Source organism: Notolabrus celidotus, chromosome 14 (assembly GCF_009762535.1).
Source record: "Notolabrus celidotus isolate fNotCel1 chromosome 14, fNotCel1.pri, whole genome shotgun sequence".
NCBI classification, from domain to species: Eukaryota; Metazoa; Chordata; class Actinopteri; order Labriformes; family Labridae; genus Notolabrus; species Notolabrus celidotus.
Window position 1 is genome coordinate 3,488,266 of NC_048285.1, and position 22,215 is coordinate 3,510,480.

At 44.0% G+C, this 22,215-nt stretch overlaps 1 protein-coding gene across 1 annotated transcript in view; it reads right to left on the reverse strand.

The window, feature by feature from the left end:
* The window catches only part of sorl1 (sortilin-related receptor, L(DLR class) A repeats containing), a 116,635-nt gene that overhangs the window by 93,162 nt on the left and 1,258 nt on the right, over positions 1–22,215 (reverse strand). The gene's annotated exons all lie outside the window — the stretch shown is intronic.

Genomic DNA, 22,215 nt, shown 5'->3' on the forward strand with positions numbered 1-22,215 from the left:
CTCTCCAGCACGTTGATCTAATGTTTACATGTTGGCTGAATATACACGGCTGCTCACAGATAGCGTTACTTCAACCCTCTGAATCTGATCCAGAATCTGATCCTGACGGAGAGGCGCCTGCAGCAGGACCTTTCTGAAGGATTGGTCACAGATTTAGTGTTTCTTGTTTTATTTATCAGTGTGTCGACGTGTGTCTTGGTACACAGCTACGAACATGTAGCTATGTGGCTATGCTAACTAGCGCTAGCACTTATCCATGATAAATAAAAATCATCCACTAGATCTTCAAATCTGCAGACGTGGGGAGTAAAACCGACCTCTAGTCAGCAGGACCTTTCTGAAGGATTGGTCACAGATTCTGTGTTTCTTGTTGTTTTATTTGTCAGTATGTCGACGTGTATCTTGGTACAGAGCTACAGCTATGAACATGTAGCTATGTGGCTATGCTAATTAGCGCTAGCACTTATCCATTACAAATAAAAATCATCCACTAGATCTTCAAATCTGCAGACGTGGGGAGTAAAACCAACCTCTACCAGAAAGGCAGCGGGACCTTTCTGAAGGATTGGTCACAGATTTAGTGTTTCTTGTTGTTTTATTTGTCAGTATGTCGACGTGTGTCTTGGTACACAGCTACAGTTACGACATGTAGCTGTGTAGCTATGCTAACTAGCGCTAGCACTTATCCATGATAAATAAAAATCAACCACTAGATCTTCAAATCTGCAGACGTGGGGAGTAAAACCGACCTTTTTGTTTATTAAGACAAAGCTCCTTGTTAGCACACATTTGTGCAGGTAATGAAAAACGGTGGGGGGATTCAGTATTATTTTATACAGTCTATGGGCTGAACAAGCTCCGAGCTCTGACTCCGTGACAGACCGGATATTGTTGTTACGTAACAAAAACACGGAAGTCTGAAACGTCTCGTTTCACACACATTTACAGAAAGGTGGAGAAATCAGAACAGGGGCAGAATGGATTTTTTTCATTTTCGGGGGGTTTGTAGACATGCCAGGGAAACATATTTCAGGTAGAGAACCATTAAAAAGTCCATTTCGCATGATATGTCACCTTTAAGACTTGATGGACAAAGATGGAGCTACACACACATTTGATTGTAAAGGATTCATTGTGTTGTTGTATCTGGTCCTTCAGTGATTTTAACTTGTAATCAAGCGGTACACAGAGAGTCCTCTTTAACGCATTAACACCTGGCTGCTCAGGCTCTCACAGTGTATGTATGTGTCTGTGCAGGCGGTCCACTTCCACGTAAAGGCAAGGTAATGAAACGACTTGCTGGAACACATACTAATTCCCCGCTCAGTGCAGCTCCCATCGGACTCGTAGATCAATGAAAAGGAATAGGCTATTTCATCTTTTTCATTGTCACTGCCTCGCCCTCCGTGCTGCCTCTCCTCCCTTATCTTTTATTGATGGTTCTGCGAGGGGCCCGGCTTCTGAAGGAGCGCTGTTATTTTGCTTCAAAGGCTTTTTCTGCTCTTCACACTGAGGAGTAAACAACAAATATCTTTGCTTCCCCTGTCAACTGTGATCAAACACAACCCTCGACCCACTTCTTGTTTGTAACTTCCACTATCGGCGGCGATGATGTGGATGACAGGGCCAAAACGTTGTTATTGTGAAAGCAGGAGGAAATGCACTTTAATAAAATGTCTGGTCCCCGGTTATGAAAAGCTGCCGTGCATCTCTTGGCCGGTTGTGTTGTGAACATCAGACTTTAGATTCTTAGACATGGAGGAACATGCAGCAGAAAAGGCTGAGACTCTAATATCACCACCCACAGAGGCCTCACTAATCTATAAAGCAATGCAGCATCAGCATACCGTGTTCTGGTTAAGAGAGAGGGACCTTCTGGAAAATTACAAACGTTTATCACAAATAAGTCGTGGAAAGCATCAAACTCTGCCAGAGACGATGATCTTTAAGAGTAAGCAGGGATTTTTCCTGACGCTAAAAAGCCAACATCCTGCAGGGGCAGACTCTGTGTCGCCTGCAAGACGCAAATTAACCTTTTCCTCACAATGGGACGACTATGAGATGCTGTCATGAAGCCAGCTCCACTGATACACAACTTGCTTTTCCATTTCTTGCTGTAGTCATCAGCCTCCTCCTCCTCCTCCTCCTCCTCCTCCTCCTCTCCATCTTCCTCAGTCCTCCTCCCTCGGGGCGACCTCAGTAAAAGTCAGGGCTGTCTCTCCCTCGCCGGCCGAGGTGTTGCAGCAGTAAATCTCTGCATTTTCGGCCTCATTGGGTCGCGGTGTGAGCGGGCCAGAAAGTTTGCCAGCGGCTCTGCAGCTGAAAGTAGGGAACGGTGATGACTGTGATAAAAACTATTTGCCAGGTTGCAGCAGATTGCAGCATTAGAGTAAAAGCTGCGAGGGTCTGTCTGAGTAGGATTGTGTGCTCTGAAATGAAGGGCAGAGCGGCCATTAAATGTTCTTACTTCAGGGCTGCCCACTCAAAGTCAAAGATTCGAATCATCAGTCAAGGAGACTTGGAGCTACAGAGCCGTACGTCTGTCGTATCTGCGATTATGTTATCGCTCTAGCTGCATCAGGGTAACCTCACACAGAGCAGAGCAGGAGCAACAACAAGGCAGGCTGTGAAGGGACGACGGGTCCACGCATCAAGAAGTTTTATTTATCTTTAGAGACAGAACTATCCACAGAGGTTTCATCCTCTCCAGAACAAATAACCCAGAATTCAATCTGGTAAAAACACTGAATAAAGAAGCTACACCTCCATTAAAATGAAAAGTAAACTCTGTGTGTTGCCAAAACTTCTTGGCGAGGCTTCAGGAGGTTTTACACTACAGCAAACGTTGGCTCATTAATTGACTTAAAACCTTCAACATGCTATCAATTAATTCTAGGGGGGATTGCTGTTCTACAGTGTCGGCCAAATTCGCCCAGATCCGTGTCCGGTCTGTCTTCAATCCGCTGCAGTCCGGCTCAGGCTCTCTCATCTATCAACACCCACAGGTTGTGTTTTCAGAACGCAGCATTGAGCAGGACCACCGGACAGCTGGAGTCATGTGACCGAGGTTTTCCTGCTGTAATCACTGAATCAATGATTCTCCTCCTCCTCTCCTCATCCATGTTGTCTTTCTGGTCCTCTGAAAACCTCTGACCTGTTGACTCCAGGCCTGGCTCCGCTCATCATGTTGTTGTAGTGAAGTAAAATACGGTCTGGTGAACTAATACGAACTGAAAACCTGTATCTAAAAGGTAAAGCATAAAGCTCATACAGTCTGATAAAGGAGCTTAATGTGGTGCAGAAATGAAAATAGAGGAACAAAAAGTCTGAGTTCGGTTTTGTACGGCCATAAAGAAGAAAACCATGACCATAAAAGTGATAAGTTATGTTCTTGTGCAACACAGTATCTTTGTTTTAGTGTCATAAAGTGCTCTCAAACTCTGCAGAGAACACACTTTGTGGTTTGGCTCACTGAACTCATCGTGACCCGTCCCCCCCTAACACCGGCACACAGACCCGAGGTTCACAAGCATGTTTGTGTGATAACTGCACATCAGACCAGCAGAAGCTTCACTTCTTCAACACTGAAAATACACCATGTAAGAGCATCATTACTGATGATTTACATTTACAGCTCCAGTGTTTACCTCCAGCTGTAAACTGGTCTGTAGTGATCGGTCTCTGGAGCAGGACGAGCTTATAAACTGTGAAGCAGTGTTTGCAGAGCGCGGCTGAATCCTCCGTCTGTCTGCTCGTTAGAGGAGTCACTTCTCATGAAGACTCACTGTAACGGTCTGCAGGGTGAAGGGCACGTCCTCCACGCAGCTTTTTGAAATGATAGAGATGTTACTCCTGGTTGATTTAGAGGTGAAATAGGAGTGTTTATTTATGACAGCTCCTGCAAATTCGACTTGAGCTGCTCAGTCAGACCTGCAACAGAAGAATGACCTGTGCCTGCATCTTAGGCGGAGTCCTGAGGAAATGCTACATTCAAATTCATGCTAGTTTTCCATGGCTAACAACCCTAGCTTTAAGACTCACCTTAAAACTCACTTTTCTATTTTAGCATTTGAGTCCTCTAGCCCCGAGTAGGTTACAATTCCAACATGCTGTGCTTTCCTTGTTGTTTGTTTGTTTGTTTTTCTCAAATAATTTCATTGGTTTGGTCTCACATTGTGTTTTTTTAATTTTATTAATTTCATTTTATCCATCTATTTATTTGTATGTATTGTACAGCACTTTGGTCAGCTGCTGCTGCTTAAATAATGCTTAAACATTTTACAAATACATTCCTTTATCAGTCAATAACAAATTCTGCATCCCTATAAGGATTTTATTCCATTTTAATGTATTTTAATCATGCATATATCAGAACATGTTGTATGTTAATTAGGGATGTACATTTTAAGTGTTTTTCATGATCGATTTTTGGAATTGTTAACGATCAATTATCAATTAATTGATTAAAAAAACAGTATTTTTCTTATGTCAAAAACAATGCCAAATAGGTTGTTTTCCCCCTAAATTGTATTTTCTACAGCAACAAAATGCAAATAACTGACGGGATTGAATACGGGTACATGTTTGACACGCAGAATATCAACGATAAGGCTCATTAAAATATTCTACGCAGATATAATCTTATAAAGTGAAGGCTGAGACTACTAACAGAAAAGTACTTCAGACTCACAGAGTCCAGTTTTCTGTCTACTTGTTCTTATTGAGAAAAATAAACATGTGTATTCGGTCAGGTGTCAGCCGGGAGCGCAACCGGGTCAGAATTAGGGGTGGTTAATCTGTCTGATTTCCCGATTCGATTCGATTCCGATTATTGAAGTCCCGATTCGATTACTCCCGATTATTATTATTATTATTATTGCCGCCTTATTATTGCCGCCTCCGGATGGAAGCGGGAGATGTGAGCCCTCAAGTTTGTGGTATTGCCGCAGTTCTTTAATTTAGTGTGGCAATGTCGCCAGACGGCATGCGTTCTGTCCAAGCGGCAAACTCCGGTCTCAAACGATGAAGCCAATGCGGAAGTGATATAAACTGCAATACATCGAAAATCCTCTTGAGGCTGGCTGCAGAAACACCAGAAACCACATAGATATGAATGGGAAAAAGACGATCTTTGCAGCATTAATAAACATGTTTACAGCCTGGTTCAAAAACCGGCTTGGCCCTATGAAGCTAATCTCTCTAATGGCACACACTGTACGGGGGGTGAATTTTTTTCTAACGTGACGGTTCAGAAGATATTAGGATTATGAGTTTTGCCCAAATAAGGACATGACTGACGTGACTCCCGGTCGGGAACACACAGCCATTGGCTAAGAGGCTCACACTACGTCACACTCTGCCCAGTTTAGTTCCGCATTACCAATATGGCTGCTGCTGTCGATTTGCTTCAAAACAGCTCTCAGGAACAGATGGGTGACGTCACGGATACTACGTCCATATTTTATACAGTCTATGGTTCTGTCGACATGTTTAGAGCTCCTGCCATAAAAACCAAAGTGAATCCACACGCTCGCTTTTAGCCCAGAAGGAGCTGGGTGGATTGGTTGGTTGCTAGTAGCTGGCTGTTCGTCCATTTTACACGCCTCACTGCATACACCGCTCACTCGTTGTGACGATTCTGACCGCTGAATGCACTGAACACGTGCAAGCGGGTGACGTTTAACTTCTGTTGACCGCGGGATAACTTTTTTGAAAATGTAATAATCGATTCATACTCGTCCATAACATAATCGCGATTAATTAATAATCGTTTTTTTTCACCACCCCTAGTCAGAATTAATCCAGCGGCAGAAAAGACGAGACGGCTCTGATGTTGCTGGTCTGCAAACATGTGTACCTGAATTTCCCACCAGTCTGTTGCCTTCGTATCCAAAGGTTGAAATGACCTGTTTAAAGTTGTCAACCTTTGTGACCGTGTCGTTGTTGGCAGCAGTTGCGTATTGATCCTCTTTAAAAAGCGCGCATGGAGACCTGACGCGCAGCTGCAGCCGCCAGCTGAGCATCTTCGCTGTCCTCAACACCTTTAACAGCTGATTCACATCGAAACATGCTTTAAACTTTAAACACCTCCCTGATAGCTGAACAAATATGAGACCATGTGATGTTTGTTCCACGTGACGGAAAATTGATAACAAAAATGCGTGTTTCGAGTAATTTCTTAACAAACAATCGATAATCGATTAATTGTGGTCATCCCTAATGTTAATGCTCTGCCTGATTGGTACTTATGGCTGCAAATCTTGTGTCACGTGTCTCATGTTATGGTGCTCAAAGCTGCACCTTCATTGCATATCACCCAAGGGAAATGTCCCCTTGAGGGACATTAAAGCACATTTTTATTTACCTTACTTGTTTACTTTTCTCAAACTGACATGCAAATGTTTCATATGCAGTTTCCAGACATCTATTTGTAAAGGTTTGTTCATTCATGTGTGTAATACAGCCTTACTACAAATGATTTCCTCCAGGTGAAGCTCAAGTGTGAGGCTCCCTCCGTTTTAAAGCCCAGCCTGGTCATGCATGGAGCCACTTGCTCTATAAACAGACTCTGCCTTTGTCAACCTTGTAAACATTGCGTTACTATCCTAAGAAGGAGGAGAAGCTGCATCCTAGTAACAGCTGAACAGACACCTCCCACCTCCGAATTAATTCAGGACAGCTGCTGTGTCAGAGCCGTACATTCATCTGAGAATAATGCACACCTTCAGGCCAACAAGATTTCATGCTATCATTCCTGTTTAGCATATTCCCTGTGCTGCTCAGCTTCACTTCTTCTCTTTTCTTTCTCCCTCTCTTTCTCTCTGCAAAGCAACATGGCGGCTGGTTTCAGAGGTGTAATCCCTGTCTGCTCGCGTCCATCAATCTCTGTGACAGCTTTGTGGTCACTCAGGGAGGAGGACGGGAAAGGGGGCGAGACGGGAGCATCTCAGACAGGAGCATCTCAGACCGATAAAAGCGACTATACTGCCACAGTGTCTGTCAGTCTGTCTGTCACAAACATGTTTCATGCACACTGAGTCCCCAGCAGCTCTCCTGTGTGAACCCTTCATACCTGAGCGAGCAGACAGGACTCGGTAAACACAGCGACGCAGTCAGAAAGTGCAGATGGAAGGATTTCTCTCTCTTCCTGACGGCTGGCTCCTCAGTCAGACCTTGAGAGGCAGCAGACTGGAACAGTGGCTTTATCGCCATTTTAATAGTCTCTCCTCTGAGGAGAGGAGGGGAGATTTATATCTGCACCGCTTCGTCCTGCTCAAACACCCCAATGAAACACAAATAACTTAAAGACACTGGAACAATAAAACACACTGGAACTTTCACCGGCAGATTGAAACATTTATAAAATCCTGTTTGAGATATTTTAACAGAACTCTGCTGTCTGCTGTTTTTTATAAACAAGACCGAGTAATCCGTCTCTGAGAGCTTTCAGGACTCTCATATAGGGATGAGTGCTTTTACTTGACTTAACGATTCAACGTCATCTCCTGAATAATTACTAAGTTAAAGGAGTTGTTAATATATTTATGACTGTAGGCAATCCCCACTAGTTTATGTCTGCAGAACAGGAAGCTGCAGATTCAGGACCGCATCTGTAGGACCCTTGAGTTGTTGCAACAGTTGCGGTTAAGGCTGATTTACACTTCTGTGTTGAATTGAGGCCAAGCATGTAGCCGGCGTGCACCTCCTCCAAAATGTAACTAACCACAGAATGGACGCGGACAGCAAGCCCTGTGATTGGTCCGCTCGGCAGCATCGTATTTCCCGCATTCACACCACTTCCTGGATACCCACTCATCAGCTGTGTATTTCATCTCCTCCTCTCTATTCTTCATGTAATCATGTCTGTATGATAAACAGCAACATGTATCAGCTGTAGATTAACATAACACGCTCTGAATCTCTGTGGAAAAGTAAACAGAGATCGTAACGGGGCTGGAAGGAGGCGACCCGCTATCAGAGAGACCACACTGCCCTCAAGTGTTTCGGCTGAGGGCAGCGACACGGACACATCGACGCACAAGTATGTGGTGCTCATGTCCGCGTCAGCCCCTGCTGCGTAGGGGAGACGCAGAAGTATAAATCAGGCTTTAGGGTTATGGTTGTAGTACACCCTTACAGTTGTGCTCATACGTTTACATACCCTAGCAGAATTTGTGGTTTCTTGGGTAGTTTCTGTTGTCATTATGATATAAAAAGAGTAAACACAGTTGTTTGATAAAAATTTGCTTCACCCAACCACTAACTGGGAGTGAAAAAAAAAGTTTTTCTCTTATCATTCATATCCTCTGAAGAATTGCCCCAAAAAAAATCACAAATTCTGCCAGGGTATGTAAACTTATGAGCACAACTTCAAAAGAAGCAAGACACAAAATTGCAGTCCCTGGCGACCACTAGGTGGTGGTGCTTTCTCGAACCACAATGGTCTCAGAGTTGCAGTCCCAGAAATGCTGTCCTCCATCTGCAGTCTCTGGGTGGGTCTGCAGACACGCTAATCGCAATGATGATGTTGATGATGGGGCCGGTTGATGACGGCTCTAAAGCTCTACTACCTGGATGTAAACAATCATAGGTAACTGATGTTGTCTTGCAGCATGGCGTGGTTTCTCAGTATGTTGATCTAGTAAATGGAGATAAAGTTGTAAGCGGCAACCTCCGGTCTAAAAATATGAGTCAATGCGGAAGTGTGAAAAGCTGCAGTTCCTCGAGGATCCGCTTGAGGCTGGCTCCGGAAGTACCGGAAGTCACATACACATGAATGGGGAAAAGACGATCTTTGCAGCATTAATAAACATGTTTACAGCCTGGTACAAAAGATGAGTGTAGTCTGAATAGCTCATTTCTCGATGTCCTCTCACTGTGAGGGGGGTGAATTTTTTCCTAATGCAGCAATTTCGAAGATATTGAGATTACCAGTCTTCCAATGAGAGGCACAGCTGCCTGTGGGAACACTGCAGCTGTTGGCTAGGAGGCTCAATGCCCGCCTCTTTACGTCACACTGGCTTGACAGAAGCAATATGGCTGCCGCAGCCGATTGGTCTCAAAACAGCTCTATAGAAACAGATGGGTGACGTCACGGATACTACGTCCATATTTTATACAGTCTATGGGTTAAACTGACATATAACCACTCCGCCAGAGCAATGAGGAACCAGCGCAGGCATGAGGACGCTAACCTGCAAGGAGAACTGAAGGCTGGTGGTGCTAGATCAGCTAACTGTAGCAACACTCAAGTTTTTCTTTTCTCTTTCCCTTTTTCTTCTTCTGCACCAAAAGTTTGTTCTGGTGCAAACAGGCAAAACAGAAACACAGTGTTAAGGATTACTGAATCCTCACAACGAGGCAGACAGAGTTCAGAAAACGTCCATTAAGTCTTTTAGAAACCATGAAGCGCTCACCTTTAACTCAGGTTTAAGAGCACTTTCATGTCTCTGGAGCAAAATTCAGTCTGATGCTTTAAATCTGTAATAATGACATTTTGTTTTGAAGCTCTGCTGCGTTTATCATCAAACAACTTCACTCATCTTATCGCCGTCCAAAATGATATCAGAGCAACGTTCAAATTAAATTACAATTTAATGAAATGAAACGTTTTGGAGACAGTCCCGGAAAAGCCCAAACCTCTACAGAGGCTTTCTTTTCCCCTGACAGTGGAGCCTCCATGCATCAGACAGAGGAGGTAAACAAACACGTCTTTGCTAAGTGTTGTCTGTAAACACAGGACACGCTGCAGAAAATAAAGACTCTTAAAGTATTTGTTTATGCAACTGGCAGGATCAGGATGTTATTTTATGAGTCTGAAACCAAAATATTGATACTGCAAAATAATGTTGTCCTGACTCGTACAATAAAATAATCACATCCCTGGCACCAAATATGAATATCTTAATTTTAAATAACAGGCTCTACGGCCAGGGTTTGGACAAGCGGTTAAATCATGTGCTCCATGTTCAGAGGCCGTCATCCTCGGAGCACGCAGCTCAGGTTCAAGACTGACCTGCCAACCCTTCACCGCATGTCATTCCCCTCTCTCACTCAGATTCTAAATCTCCAAAACTACTTCAAGGAAAAGCTCTAAACAGATTTCCATTCAAACTGACTCAACATCACTTCTTCATGACTCCCCGCTGTGGCGCTGATGACATTAGTCCCAGAGCTGAAGATATTTGTCTGACCCCGAACCTGACTGTCGGGTTCGGGGATAATTTCTATCAGTTTACACGGGCTCGGCCCGGGCTCGGGCTTGCACGGTTAATCTGGAGGTGAATCTGGACTCCCCTCTGCAAGCAGTCGTGCGTTAACGGCACAAGCACTGGCTTGCACGTAAAGTGATAATACAGGACCTCTATACGACGGGGCGGCTGTGGCTCAGTGGGTAGAGTCGGTCGTCTATCAATCGGAAGGTTGGCGGTTCGATCCCAGCTCCGGCAGTCACATGCCGAAGTGTCCTTGAGCATGACACTGCAAGTCATTGCTCCCTCTGTTGTTCAGAGGTGTGTGAATGTGAACGAATGAGATTAGCTAACACTGATGATCCCTCACTACATAGCAGCCTCTACCATCAGTGAGTGAATGGGTATGAATGGGTGAATGTGACGAGTAGTGTAAAAGCGCTTTGAGTGGTCAGAAAGACTAGAAAAGCGCTATATAAGTACAAGTCCATGTCCAAGTCCGCATCATTCCTCTGACCAAATTTAACCTCCTGAGAATGTTGTCACACTCAGACAGGGAGGCCATACATGTTCATGCCCGCATTCATCTGCAAGTTATGCCCGGTGCTGCAGGTGCACGGTGTGATGTGGAGATTTAAGACCCAGAGCTCTAAAGAGACGAGTACACTCATCCTCTGGCAAAAAGAGTGAATTTTGAGGAGTGGGAAAATGTACAGCGAGCTGACTGAAAAGAAGACGAGGTATCTCACTACATTAAAACGACTGTCATGGAAGATGAAACTGATGTTCTTGGCTGGTGGAAGATCAACAGACCATCCTACCCAAAACTTGCAAAATTTGCCAGATCAGTAATGAATAATGTCGGGGCAGTCGGGCTGTAAACGGTTGTTGGGTTGGGTCGGGTCGAGTCAGGTCTAACTTTTAAGGCCCGGCCACAGCTCTAATTAGTCCTGCACTTCTAACATGAGTCTGGTCCTGCTGGAGGTTTCTGCCTGTTAAAGGAAGTTTGTCCTTGCCACTGTAACTTGCTAAATGCTGCAAAGTGCTCTGCTCATGGTGGATTAAGACCACATTGCATCGCACTTCTACTGACAACATTACACCCATCACACTCCATCCACAAAATCAGCCATTTTAACTTACAGAACCCGGGAGTTGCCGGTCTCCCTCTAGCTCAATTGTTTGTTTGTTTGTTAAGGTTCAAATGTCAGGTTTAAAGCATTCAACTGGAAATGTTAACACAACACAACCACAGGGTTCCCACTCCTTTCCAGAGATCATTTTCCAGGACATTTCCAGGACATTTTCAGTGATGATCAAGCTGGTATGAGAGTCTAAATTTAGTTCCTAATTTAGTTCCTAAATAGTCTAATATGTTCCTCTCAGTGGAAGTCTACATTGAAAGACGTGCAGTCTATGGCTATCTATGAAATCATTTCTTACATGCTTCAAAATTATGGCAAATTGATTATAGAATAATGCAACCACAGATGTACAGCACTTTAATGATGGGCAACTCTCATGTCAGCTTTCTCTTTTCTCAAAAAATAGATAATTAGCTAAGTAAAAAGACAAAAGAGCCAGCAAAGAAATCTGGAAGCTGCCTTACTGAAATAAATAAATAACAATGATAATAATCAGAGGAGAACTGAATGACAAAAATGGCCACAAATGTTTCTCAACTCAAACTCAAAATATACCTGCTATATCGTGGTTTAGTCATGTTGGAATAATTTTCCAGGACAATATGTGATTTTCCAGGACATTTGACTTTTTCTCCCATTTCCCAGGTGTTTTCCAGTACTTAACATCTCAGTACTTTCCAGGAAGTGTGGGAACCCTGAAACCAGTTAAGACTTACTGCCAAATTCCACCAGATCCTTGTCCAATCCGTCCCTGATCCATCACAGCACCAGATCTGATGGTTTCTACTCTAGTCAATGTGTTAACTTCCACTGGATCCGCTTCGTTGCGTTCTAGCTGCGTCTCTGATCCAGCAGATCGGAGACCCCCGGATCAGATATCTAAGACTTCTATTTTTGCCGGATGCCGGAGCACGATGCATCAATCTCAACAGAGCAAATGGAGCGGGACAGGAAGTCAGGCACCAAAACAAAATGAAAACATCCGGTTAATTTTCAGAATAAAACACTCTGTGTTATCACCAGATCGTTTTTTGGCACGTTAGTTGTTGTGACACGTTAGCTTGATTCCTCACTGTGTCATACAGCAGGCAAAGCGACCTGCTAGCAGCATATTTAGCTTTTGTTTGCTCACTGTAGACGTGATTCATGTTGGTTCACAGCTCGTAAAGTAGGCGGTTCAGAATACGGCCCAAAAGGCTGAAACTAAACTGAAGTCTGGTGACACATTCACAGTTTTCGATCCCTTTAAATGGCACTATGTGTTGTCCTTTTGCACGTTTATTTGTGTCACATCCCCCAGGCGGGCGACAAGGCTGTTTCTTTCACCAACAAGCCAAAACATGCGAGTGAAAAAAACTGGCTGCATTCCTCATCAGCGCCTGCGTCCAAATAAAAGCCTCTGGTCTCTTTTGGCTGCCGGGGTTTCTACTGGCGGTCTGACAACAGTTTAAAAGCCTCATCAATGTATATTGATTATTTGGGATGAAACCAGAGCCATCGGACGGACATTTTCAGTAGCAGTGTTTAATATTCACCGGCAGATTAATCGCCAGGGGAGAGTGTTCATAAAAAGCATGACCAGGCCTGGACGTGACACAGCATTAGTCATCCTGAGCAGGCAAGCGCAGGCCAGACGGATCTTCGTCAGAGGATTAGCAAAGTGAAACCTGAACACAATTAAATAAACTCCAGACAAAGCTCTTGATCTCATCTATTAGAAAACACTAGAAACTCTTCCCGGAGTGAGAACGGGCACACGGACAGTCTGTGCTATGTCTCATCATCCCAGCGGAGGAGCAGCTCATTTCAAGTCTCAGCATCTCCAAGTCCCAAAATATTTCTGTTCAACCAACAGAGAGAGAGAGCTTCCAGCACAGAGGAAGAAAATAACCTTTTGTTCGGCAGGATTCAGAAAATAGAATATCAGAACCAGGCGGAGAGGATCTGATTCCTTCTCTAAACTCAAACAGGGCTGTGCAGTAACACCATCATGATGTAGGATGCATGGAGGATGATGAACTGTAGACATTTCTATTTAGACGTCAGTTTGTCTGCAGGATTTAGCCAGTACGTGACATTCACACACTTCCCACTGCAAAGCTCAGTCTGAGCTGCAGGTAAAGAAACAGACTCCCAGAAGATCTGCAAAAGACACGGATAGTGCAGAAAAACATGACAACAACATAAAGTATATGTATGTAAGCGTCAGCTCAGCTAACAGCCCCCTACCAGCATTCTGTGTCTGCTGACGAGCCTTAGAGAGGGACTCATTTCTAAACTTGTCTGTGATTTTACTGGTTTTAATAACATGTTATGTTCGTTTTGGAGAAGAAGATAGTTTTTCAAGATAATTTGGCTTCAGAAAAAAGCTGGAGGTGTGATTGCTGGAGGAATCCTGACCTGAGGACCAGCTTAGCATGCACCCCCTTCAAATAGTGTCAGTCACAGATTTGGGGACCCCGGAAATTCACTGAAAAAAAATGAGATAAGGCTGGGGTGATCTGACGCACCCTTGGTAGCAATGCTAACAGGAAGTGAGGAGGGGAGTCTGTGCACAGAGCTGACAAAAACTTGCATCTAGGGCTGACTTTCAATAGATCGTCCACACAAGAAACTCCAACCTAGAAACTGCTTTGTTGAGTGTTGTACATGTTTGTGATACAATGCCCATACAGTAATTCTGGCTCTAATTGAATACCTTTGTGAATGATGATGACTGAAAGAATCCTAATATGCAAGAAGCTTACCTTTCAAAACAAGCTGAGCCAGTGTTAGAGGCTGCTCAGCTAGCAGTCCCCAAACTGCTCCCACCCAAAGCGTATCAGACAGATGCCGACTTCTTAGAAACATCTTTTACTTGCTTTTTTCTGGTTTTAGTTACAGTAATACTCATTTTTCAGTTTGTTGTATTGTTGGTCTCTTTCAAAGCCTGCAGATACAAACAGGAGCAACATGTTATGCATGTGATGCATGTGCAAATAGTGCAACAACAGACTGGCTTTCTATAAGTAAGGTGAAGTGCAGAAAATGACTAAATAGAGTGTACACTTACATCAACATCAGTGTCTGGGTCAGAGTGTGCTAACTTCAAGTTAAGAGGTACAGCTGACCCGTCTTAACCAGAAAGTTTCTCAACAAAGGGGCCGAGCTGACCGGGATCTCTTGAAGGGTTATGCACTTAGAAAAAAATAAATAAATGCAATATCCCTTTAAGAAGGTGGTGGGGGAGGTCTCAACAGGTAATCTGGCTCTCTTTAAAATCCTTGCGATGCTAAAACAGAGAGAATTGTGACCTGGAGAACAACTAGTTGAGTAAAGTTCAACGTGTGCCTGTAAACAAACTGTGTTCTGAAGTTTAAGTGATAAATCAGGGGAAATGATCAGTGTCAGCATACCAGAAGTTCTACATAGTTTTGCCATGACACTCAGCCCTACTGCATAATTAAGCAAAAACAACTGTTGACTTGACCTGAGAGGATTAACTGCAGCAGATCCAGAGAGCTCCTCTTTGCTATCTGCTGCATTCCTCTCCTCCTCCTCTCCTCCTCTCCTCCTCTCTGGCGCTCTGACGTCCCGTCGGTAGCGTGGAGGAGTTTGGCTCCGTGTCTGGTACTACCAAGGAGTGAAACAGAGCAACACTACGCCTGGGCATCTAGCCTACTCTCTCCCACTCCGCCCTCCCCTCTCCTCAGCTCTGAGCTCTCCATTATTCAACTGAGGAGGGAGGGTGGAGGAGGGGGGGCAGCAATCGTAGTCAGGAGAGCATCGGCGGCGGCAGGGCCCGGTCTCAAACAATGACATCATCCCTGCAGGACTGGCAGGCTTTCCACACTTTGCATGTGCAAGTTGGCCTGTGCTGGTAGCATTGCTCCGGCTGAACACAATGAAGGCACTGTGCTCGATGTGACAGCAGACGTCCCGTCAGGGTTCCTTTAAGGTGAGACCACGCCGACAGAGAGCGAGGTGTCGACAGATTCAGAAGGTTATGACAAGGACGGATAATTGGTGGATGCTTTGGAGTAGATTAAACTGTTTACAGGGCTTTTTAATGATTATAAGAGAAGCACTCGTATGAAAAACATAAACACTACGTTCATTTTCTGTGAAGCTGAATGAAAAGTGGGTGAAAGTTGTTCTACGAGCAGACAACTCTACTCCAAACATCTAAACTGCAGCTGCACAAACTCCACCAGACAAAAACTGAGGGCCGTGTTTTCAAGCTGGAGCTAAGTGCTGTGTGACAGAACACACACACACACACACACACACACACACACACACACACACACACACACACACACAGACACAGATTCAGTCGGCTGTTGAGAGTGAGAGTCGGTGATGAATTTTAAGAAGGCTCAAGGAATCAGACTCTGCACGCAAAGCACTGAGAGTAAAGATGCATGAGTGTGTGTGTGTGTGTGTGTGTGTGTGTGTGTGTGTGTGTGTGTGTGTGTGTGTGTGTGTGTGTGTATGTGCTCTAAAGGTGTGTGGGAGTGTGTCATTAGGACTGCGTCTGGTGAGTAGAGGGTGCAGCAGGGTGCAGCGGGGATGCTGCTCCAGCTCTGCCTGATTTGAGCCCTTTTCACATCCACACTGCTCGTACATTTCGAGAAAATTTCAGGACAATCTTCCCCTGAAATCCTTCCGAGCTGCTGATTCTCACACATCACTCACAGCCGGGAGTTTCCCCGGTGGCACGAGAGAGGAAGAGAGTCCAGGGAGGCCGGGCATGGCAGAAAAAGGACGCTGCAGTAGTCACAGTGTTGTGTTTACAAGATAAGCTAGAGGGTGGCTGAAGCAGTGTGACACTATGATAAGTCTTTGCCTTTTGAGCAATGCTACGTGTAAACGGACACTCGTGCACAACAACTGCATTGAATTCTTGCAGTGGATTCTAGATTTCTCAGACTTCTTGTGAACACTTCACTTTGGGGACTCGTTGGTGAAGTTCCTGGTGACGTCAGGGTGCAAACTTTATTATTTAACCTTTATTTAACCAGGTGAGTTAATTGAGAACCAATTCTCATTTGCGATCACACCTGCAGTTCACCCTCAAATTTTAAAGGTGACATATTCCGCTCTTTTTCATCAAAATATATTGGTCTAAGAGGTCCCCAAAACATGTCTTTAAAGTTTATTGCTCAAAAAAACACTTTGAAATCAGATTTTGGTCTGCCTGTAAACCCCTCTTTTTCAGCCCTGCTCAGAACACTCTGTTTTCTGTGTCTGTGCCTTTAAATGAGAATGAGCTCTCTGACCACGCCCCCTCAGGAAGTGGATGTGCCCTCGGCTCTCCAGCACGTTGATCTAATGTTTACATGTTGGCTGAATATACACGGCTGCTCACAGACCCGCGTTACTTCAACCCTCTGAATCTGATCCAGAATCTGATCCTGACGGAGAGGCGCCTGCAGCAGGACCTTTCTGAAGGATTGGTCACAGATTTAGTGTTTCTTGTTGTTTTATTTGTCAGTATGTCGACGTGTGTCTTGGTACACAGCTACAGCTACGAACATGTAGCTATGTGGCTATGCTAACTAGCGCTAGCACTTTTCCATGACAAATAAAAATCATCCACTAGATCTTCAAATCTGCCGACGTGGGGAGTAAAACCGACCTTTGTGTTTATTAAGACAGCCTACAACTAGCATGCCTCCCTCCTAAGCTCCTTGTTAGCACACATGTGTGCAGGTAATGAAAAACAGAGGAGGGGTTGAGTTGTATTTTATACAGTCTATGGGCTGAACAAGCTCTGAGCTCTGACTCAGTTACAGACCGGATATTGTTGTGACGTATGAAACACACTGAAAACTGAAACGGCTGGTTTCACACACATTTACAGAAAGGTGGAGAAATCAGAACAGGGGCAGAATGGATTTTTTTCATTTTCGGGGGGTTTGTAGACATGCCAGGGAAATATATTTCAGGTAGAGAACCGTTAAAAAGTGGATTTTGCATGATATGTCACCTTTAAGACGTTTCATGAGTGAAGTGAATATGTGAGAGATGTTAGATTTGACATCAGCTCAGATGAATAAAGACGCACGTTTTCTTTATCACGCAAAGCCATCACCAAGCAGTCATGATTGGCTGTTTAATTCCGTCCCCCACCCCTCTCACCCTGCTAGTGGTTGGGGGGTGTAATCACAGGCTTAAATATATTGAGTTTTTATCCAACATTTGTTATATTTATACTGCGAAAAATTATATCACAATACTTATCATTATCAAATTATCGCCCAGCCCTATGACCTGGTATCCTGAATCCAACGCATTTACATCATTATCATATCAGGACTGAATAAAGGTTGAATCTGTGCAGATTCATCGCTCCAAAAACACTTTGTATTAATCTAACTTTATGCAACAACATCAACAACAAACAACTCTGAGCACATTTTCTGTAACTCCCACAGTAAAAACATGGAGGTTTGTTTCATCCAGTGGTTGTAAGAGGCACCATTAACCTTACACTGCACCAGTTAACCACAGCTTATGGGTCAATGGATGCATGGTTAAGTATGCAAACTATACCCCATTCACACCAGGCCATTATCTCCAATTAGGACGCCTCCTCCGCTCCTTAACGAGGCCGCTCATCCCACTACAAAGACAGCAGGGACAACAAGTCCAGGAACAAACACTCGCCACGCTAAGCACTCAATAACAACCTCCAGCACTCGGCTCTTAACAAGCCTGGAAACCTGATCCTGATGTGACTCTCTGGAGTCTGTTTGTCCTGTCTGCTGTGTTTGGACTGTGGGTGTCAGCGGGCGAGACAGCTGAGGACAGCGTGAGACGGCAGCCTGACGACAGCTGATGAAAAGAAACACCTCCTCTCTTCGGTTCCTTCTTCTGCTCCGCGAAGCTCTTTGTGGGATTGTCAACCACAGACACCAACACACGCTGAGACAAAGATTTTCTCCTTTCTTGTTTGTTTTTTTTCTCTCTGGCCAACCCTCGAGTGAGTCCACATTTGCATGAAGGTTGTTTTCAACAGTTTTCACTCTCTCAGTCCGGCCCTTGAGCCTGTCAGTTTACTGGTTACATACTGGATATTTAACATCTTTAAAAATATCATAAATTCAGCACAATAAGGAGGAAACACTGGATGTTTTAACTATAGATGGATAGATCAAAAGGCCAATCACTGAGTAGAAATCACCACAACAAGCTTTCAGTGCATTCAAACCAAGCTATCCTTCAGTAGCAGTTCAGCTTGCAGCCCTCAAGGCCTTACCAAAGACAGAAACACAGGTCTCTGCTGTGGATCAGTTTTATTCTGCATTTTTACAGGATGCGGTCAAACTTTCTCACTGTGGAAATATTGCAAAAGGTAACCACAGAACAAAAGATACTGTGCTAGAGTTTGTAACAGCAGCTCAGCTCGCAGCCCCTCATGGCAATCTGCTCACCAAAAAGCATCTGAGAAACACAGGCGATCTTTATATCATTCTTTCTGTATGATAGATTGCTTTTTAGGACTGCGATAAAAGAAAGGAAGACAGGAATTATTGGGAGGAGAAAGTTGGGATGACGTGCAGCAAAGGTCAAAGCAGGGCTGGGGCCCAACATTGGTCACTGAAGTGAGGATTTGGCTTAGCTTTCAGGGGCAGAAACACCAGCCTCTTGAGCCTGGTTCATGCGTCTGCTTTAGATCAATGCCATAGCCTACGCCGTAGGTCTGCGAACCCATGTTCCTATGCAGGAGCCTATAAACGCAGTATGACGTGTAACTCCTCCAAAATGCAACTACCTATCGAAACGACGCCGGCAGCAAGCCCCGTGATTGGTCCACTGGGAAGCATGGCATTTCCTGCATTTACAACATTTCCAGAATTGCCATACATCCTATCTCCATAATATAAGACGCTCAAAGTCACTATGTGTGTATGCAACAAGAAAACATAGCGGGAAAGCAAACAGGAGATCTGACAAGCTGAGAAATCATACTGCCTCCAAACGTTTAGGCAGAGTATTGCAAAACGGCACGGACACTTATGTATGAAGAGCTCACATCAGCATTGGCCACCACGGCGTGGAGTCAATGCAGAAGTATGAACCAGGCTTGACTCACTGCAACAGCTCTGGAACAAAGCTCCATCATCCCTGCACCTTTGTACTTATACACTGCACCACAAAAACGGCGTCCAGACACAAGAGACAGCTTATTTATTCTCTATCCAACCACAACCACGGCGCAGTCCCCACACTTCTTTATTTATTTTAATTTAAAATGTATACTTTGGGATATATGTATGTATGTATGTATGTATGAACGTAATAATGTATATATTGCTGCTGTAGAGCTATTGACCTAACCGCGTTCCTTTACCACTGCTCTCTGGCCTTTTAATTGCCCCCCGGGGATAAATAGTATTAAGTATTTTGAATTGAATTGAATTATTAACACACAGTGGGAGCACAAAATACACACAATCAGACACACACACACAGCTCTGTTCCGCCCTGCCGGCTCAGACACTACACCACCTTCTTCCCCCCGTTCCGCCTCTGTTACTACCTCAGAGAGAGGATCAGAGGCGGAGCCACTCTGCCTCACCTTTACGCCTCAGTGCGTTCAACATCGCAGACGAGGCGTCATAGGGGCGTAAATATCACGCCTTGAAACGGCAGAATGTCAGAGCCGACTGACTTTTAGAGGAAACTGTTTAATTCAGTGTTTCTACCAGAGTCTGTGTCGTGGTTTTAGAGGGGTGGAAGACTTCATCAATAATTCATCTGCCTTTGGAGACCCTGTGAACAATGGAAGAAGTCCTCATTAGTGGCAGCTCAGCTCACAGCCTCTCCCGTCACCCCTGAACCAGAGCACTGGAGAAATGCTGATTTTTAACATCAAACTCTTCTTTTCAGTCCTTTTTGATTATCTTTACTTAAAGAATGAGGCTTCAAACAGGGGAAACAAAATAAAAGCATCTTCAGGAGCTATTTCCTTTCTGATTTGAACCGAGAAAACAATATGTTCTTTAATAAATCCTCTAACACCAAACTTCCAGCCTCACTTCAGACACTCCAGAGGAACCTTCACCTCAGAGGAATGGATCATTTCTTCTTTACAGTTCCAGATAAACGCAGTTTGTCCTCTAACAAGTTCCCACACTGACTCAGATAGTTTCACTCTGACTCTGCCGCCCCGTCTCTCACATTTTCTGTCTCAACTTGAAACTTTTTTCCAGGAAACAGTGTTTCACCACTGTTGTTGTAGTTTGTTGATAGACGCCTCATTACCCTTCTTCCATCACGGCGGTGTCAGTGTGTTCAAGCTTTATAACTAGAGTTAACGGCCCATTGTGACGTCAGACTTATGTAAGATCTGTACTAAACGGCGACGTTCTACCTGCAGTAATGAGTCAAATAACTTAAACACATGTAAAAGCTCCAGACTCAGAGTGCTCCTCAGCAAACGTCACAGAGCAGATTATTATGTCACCAAGAGTGGATTACCCCAAAAAGCATTAGACAAAGTGTGTTTGTACACACACGTTTAATTTGTTCAAATACAGCCTATTAGGGAGAGAGTGTGGGTAAACAGCGGCAGCAGCTGACACACGGGGGACAAAGGTAAATAATTCAGATGAAATATTTGCTTTCAAAATTAGTCAGATTGAGGTATGTGATCTGCAGAGACCACCAGTTGAGATGTCTGCACCAAACTCCATTTAAAATGTGGCTGTTTGTGTAGCAATGCATGATTAAAGCATTACTATATACTTTGTAAAATTGTCTGATCCAGCCTAATATGTTGGTTGAACAATCAGTCGATAAGGGCATCTCACAGACTACACTTTTACCAATGTATATTTTTGATAAGCACCAAAACAAAATCTTAATTTGACAAAAATCAGCTCTAGGGGTGATTTAGAAATGATGTCAACACATAGCTGAGTGCCTTTCCACACCTTGGGACAATAATGCACTAAAGCACTGTCTGCAGCACATGTTGCAAAGCATCACAGCTAAAGAGATTGTGGTCTGCAGTAGATTCGGTTGACCATACTGTTGGAACAAAATATCAATACAGCAATATATTCTAGTTCTGACTCGTTGAATCCATGTATTTTACCAATAATACAAAATATCAATATCTTGATTTAGAAATGATACAAAAGCCTGGACAGATTGTGTTCCTATTTGACTAAGAGTCACTATTCATGATCCCTCATGGTGGTGCCAATGACATAAATCATGCACTTTGGCCTACTCTTTATTCTCAAGTTAGTCTGATATCATGATGCATCACAACATGACTGTCTTGCAATATAAGTTATTGCAGAATGCTTGCATCATGATTGGGGCATTGTATTAGGTATTGTGTTATATTTAATGGTATTGCACCCATAGACTGTATGAATAATGGACGTAGTATCCGTGATGTCACCCATCTGTTTCTGAAGTGTTGTTTTTAAGCCAATCATCGGTGGCAGCCATATTGGAAATGCTGAACTCAACCTAACGTCTGTTGAGCTAGTGTGAGGTAAAGAGGCGGGCTTTGAGCCTCCTAGCCAACAGTACAGCCCCGTACAGTGTGTGCCAATAGAGAAATGAGCTATCCAGACTACACTGGTTTTTTGCACCAGGCTGTAAACATGTTTATTTCTGCAGTAAAGATCGGCTTCTTTGAATTGGTGTTTATGTGGTTTCCGTTATTTCCAAAGCCAGCTTCTAGTGGACACTAGAGTAACTGCAGTTTTTAACACTTCTGCATTGGCTTCAATTCTCGCGGCTGGAGGTTGCCGCTTGATTACACCATGAATTATCCTGCATACACCCTCTTCAACGGCGTTACGGTTTAAGGCGGACGCCTTCTGAATTTCTTTGAGCCATGCTGGATTCTTTCTCTCTACAATCAGTAATGC